Source organism: Penaeus monodon, chromosome 39 (assembly GCF_015228065.2).
Source record: "Penaeus monodon isolate SGIC_2016 chromosome 39, NSTDA_Pmon_1, whole genome shotgun sequence".
In the NCBI taxonomy this organism is placed as follows: domain Eukaryota; kingdom Metazoa; phylum Arthropoda; class Malacostraca; order Decapoda; family Penaeidae; genus Penaeus; species Penaeus monodon.
Genome location: NC_051424.1, coordinates 28,177,132 through 28,182,131, shown reverse-complemented (window position 1 = coordinate 28,182,131; position 5,000 = coordinate 28,177,132). Strand labels below are relative to the sequence as shown.

Sequence of the window (5,000 nt, the reverse complement as noted above, 5' to 3'; positions counted from 1 at the left end):
AGAGGAGGAAAAGAGAGAGAGAGAGAGAGAGAGGTGTCCAAAGTAGGACGACACAGGGTGCCATCTTCTCATCGCCGCGTGCGCATGGCGACCCTCACCTGTTTGTTGTTTTTCCGGAGCCTCGGAGCGCGTTCGAGGGCCTCGCGCATTCGAGTGGATGCTAGCAACGGTCGCGCACGTTCCGTGGGGGTCTTTTTCACGTCTCTCGAGTTTTTTTGAGAAGGAGGATTTCTCGGCGCGCTCAGAATAAGCCGTTCGGAAGTAATGGAGAGGACGTATTATGCGAAATAATGGACGGTATATCAACCCAGGGAGGGATTTGGAGGGTTTATAACGAATTTTGAATGCGGCTTGTGAAAAATGCACTAGATTTTTTTTTTCGATTTAAAGTCCTCAGTATTCGTGGATATACATTGGTGCTTTCAAAGCGATCAGGAACCGCTATTGTTTTTACTATAATTTACCTATTTATTAGCAGTCGATACCGTTTGTTCTTTATCAAACAGTATTTAAATCTTTGAGAGTAGCACTAGGAGCTTGTTAATGTGTATGTGAAAATGCTGATCATGGCCAGCTATCTCTTGCTATCGGTCTATTTTACTATATCTTTTTCTCAATATATCTTTTTAGTTCTGTCTTTGAGACTATTTACCTATATGGTAACAGTATATGTTTATATATATATATATATATATATATATATATATATATATATATATATATATATTTTTTTTTTTTTTTTTTTTTTTTTTTTTTTTTCTTTTTTTCTTTTCTTTTCTTTTCTTTTTTCTTTTCTTTTCTTATCTCTATCTATTTCTATCTTTATATATACGTGTGTGTGTGTGTGTGTGTGTGTGTGTGTGTGTGTGTGTGTGTGTGATCAGGATACACAGGTATCCAGTAAAAGTTTACATTTTCCTCTATCAATTGGTCTAATCATTTCTCTGTATTCATTTCGCTCTAATTATCTATTTCTGCCTTAATCATCTCACTGTATCATTTATCTCTTTTTTGTTTTTCTCTCTTTTCTTTCTTCTTCACCCAAACAACTCTTTATTTATTTATTTATTTTGTATACACGCACTAAAATATATACAGACATCCCCTTTAGACTTTTCCATATGAATGTACACACACACACACACACACACACACACAAAACACACACACACACACACACACACACACACACACACACACACACACACACACACACACACACACACACACACACACACACAAACAAACACACACAACACAACACACACACACACACACACCTAAACACACATATCCGCATATTCAAACAAATGCACAAACGTATACGTGCCACATGAATACAATGCATTCATCAATATACACGTACGCGCGTGCGCATACACACAACACACCACACACTACACATTCACACACACAACACACCACACACACACACACAAACAACTACTACACACAACACACACACACACACATACAACATACACACACATATCCGCATATTCAAACAAATGCACAAACGTATACGTGCACATGAATACATGCATTCATAAATACACGTACGCGCGTGCGCGCACACACACACACACACACACACACACACACACACACACACACACACACACACACACAAACAAACAAACACACACACAAACACACACACACACACATAAACACACATATCCGCATATTCAAACAAATGCACAAACGTATACGTGCACATGAATACATGCATTCATAAATACACGTACGCGCGTGCGCGCACACGCACACACACACACACACACACACACACACCCTCCCTCCCCCCTCCTTACATACGCTCTACCCCTGGCCGAACCACACACACTTACACTCAAACACACTCACACACTCACACACACACGCGCAACACACGCACATATCTCCCCTATTCCCTAGAGTCCCGGCAAATGACAGTTTGTAATTGGACTCCTGTCGACGAAGTTTGAAAAATCCCGGATATTTTACCGTTGGCGGAAATTTTCAAAGTAACATTGACCAGAAATTTCAACACGTTGTAACACGTCCTTCGGTTGCCACTTTTTTTTTTTTTTTTTTTTTTTTCTTATGTGTTTGTTTTTTTATGTTTTGTGTTTATTTTTGGGGACGTTGAATTATTTGTTTATTTATGTATCTATATGTTTATCTATTTGTCTATATTCCTATCGATCGGTTTTTCCGTTTAACTTTAATTTATTTTTCTATCACTTATCTTGTTTATTTATACATACATACATACATACATACATACATACATACATACATACATACATATATATATATATATATATATATATATATATATATATATATATATATATATATATATATATATATATATATAATGATCTATCTGCCAATCTATCAAAATATCTATCCACCTATCTATCTGCAAACTATCTATCTATCTATCTAAGTATACCTATCTATCTGTTCATATATCTACCAGTCTATCATCTATTTATCATTTTTTCTCTGTTCATGTACATTGAAATACTGAACAAAAACAAAACGTAATTAAAACGAAAAAAGTTATTAAGTGATTAGTTTATATAACTTCGTAAAGTAAAGTAATATTATTTTCTAAATATATAAACAAATCGATGAGAAAATATAGTTCAGTTCAGTTCAGTGTCGTTCTAATTATGAACATGATCCTGATAACAGCAGTGATGTTGATAAAAGTAATATTGCTGCTAGTGATGGTGGTGATGATGGTAATGGTAATGGTAATAGTGATGATAATGATGGTAATGATATTGATGATGATAAAGATGATGGCAATGATGAGTAACAGTGATACTAATTATAGTGATTATGATAATGATTATAGTGATACTGATACTAACATGAAAACAATGATAATTGTAGTAGAGATATATTAACAGTCAAGATGATAAGGCCATTAATAGAGTTTTGATGATAATAATGATCATGATTTTGATGATAATGATAGTAAGAATAAAGATAATGGTGATAATAATAATGATGAGACCGATGCTAATGATAACAGTAGTGAGAATAATAATGATAGTAATAATAATAATAATAATGAGAATAAAAATGATAACAGTAATTATAACAATAATAATAGTAATAATAATGATAATCATGATAATATTAATATTCGTAGTAATATAAATGATAATGTTAGTATTAACAACAATATTAGTAATAATGATGAAAACAGTATCAGTGGTAGTAATAGTAGCAATATTGATTATAACAGTAATAAGATAATCATAACTTCTGTTTATAATAACAATGGTTATATTAATAATATTGATAAGATAATAATAACCTTAATAATAACAATAATGGTGATTTGATATTGACGACGGTCAAAATGATGGCGATGATTGTGACGATATCAATAGCAATTATGATAATAAGGAGGATAATGACAATGATTGCAATGATGAAGATAGTTGCAATGATGATGCATATGGATAATTTTGAAGATAATGGTAGCTGTAAAAGTAATGTTATATGCAATAATAGTAATTGTGGAATAAAGAGGGTTAATGATTTGTGAAGAAAATGCAGATAGATGTAGATAAGATAGGTAAGTACTCTCCCTTCTCCCTTCCCCTCTCCCTTTCTTCTCTCTCCTCACCCTTTCTTTTGCTCTCTCTCTCCCCTTTCCCTCTCCCTCTCCCCTCTCTCTCTCCCTTTCCCCTCTCTCTCCTTTCCCCTTTCCCTCTCCCTTTTACCTCTCTCTCCCTTCCCTTTTCCCCTCTCCCTTTCCCCTTCCCCTTTCCTCCTCTCCTCCTCCTCGCCTCCGCCACAACCAAAAAAATTACCTTCCCCTCCCCACCCCCCTCCTCCTCCTTCCCTCCCCTACCTTCCTCTGCCCCCTCCCACCTCCCCATGACTCGACGCCACTTCTCTCGTATTATCCTTGGATTAAAGTAGGATTTCTGGATGGGCCCATTGTGGGGGGGGGGGTGATGGGGGAGTGAGAGGGAGGGAGAGAGAGAGAGAGAGAGAAGGAGGGAGGGAGGGAGGGAAACAGAACGAGAGAGAGAGAGAGAGAGAGAGAGAAAAGAGAGAGAGAAGAGAGAGAGAGAGAGAGAAAGGAGATGAGAAGAGAGAGAAGAGAGAGAGAGGAAGAGAGAAAGAGAGAGAGAGAGAAACAGAGAAAGAGAGAGAGAGAGAAACAGAGAGAGAGAGAGAGAGAGAGAGAGAGAGAGAGAGAGAGAGAGAGATGGAGAAGGGGGGTGAGATTAAGGGAGAAAGGGAGGAGAGTTGAGTGGGAGGAATGGTGTGGAAGGGGGGGGGGGGTGCAGAATGAGGGAGAAGGATGAGGGCGGAAGATCAAAGAGGGGGGGTAGGGGTGAGTTATAGGGAGTCTATGATGAGGGGAAAAGAGATCGTGAGGAAGAGGATGAGGGAAAGAGGGGGAGAAATGAAGATAAATGGAGATGAAATAGGAGGGAGAGACAGAAGGGGAAGACGAAGGAGGAATGAGGAGGAGGAGGATGAGGGGTGAATGGTAAAGGGAGGGGAATGATAGAAGATAGAACAGAGAGAGAGAGAGAGAGAGAGAGAGAGAGAGAGAGAGAGAGAGAGAACGAGAAAGAGAGAGGAGGGGGGGGGGATGAAAGGGATAGGAAAAGGAACAGAGGGGAGCCAATGGGAAGAAAAGAGAGGGGAGAAGAGCAAAGGAAGGGGGAATGGAGGGTCTAGTAAAAGGGGAACCAGAGGGAAAGGAAGAGAACGGGAAGAAATATGAGAAATAAAGGGAAGACACGAGAGGAGTGGAGAAGGGAAAAGGAATAAATAGAAGGAAGTGAAGGGGAAAAATGAGGGGATGAAAAGGTGAGGGGAGAGAGCAAGTGAGAAGCTGCTCTCGCCTGGAGCAAAAGGAACGCTTTTTTTTTTTTTTTTTTTTTTTTTTTTGAGGGGGATGGGGGCGGTAAAGAATACATCTTCTTTCCAGGCACTTTATCGTTAAGGTTCAAGGTCCTTGCTCCAGGAAC

General features: G+C 38.3%; 1 protein-coding gene across 1 annotated transcript in view; it reads left to right on the top strand.

The window, feature by feature from the left end:
• The window catches only part of LOC119597534 (nipped-B-like protein), an 80,753-nt gene that overhangs the window by 9,092 nt on the left and 66,661 nt on the right, over nucleotides 1-5,000 (top strand). The window lies entirely within an intron of this gene.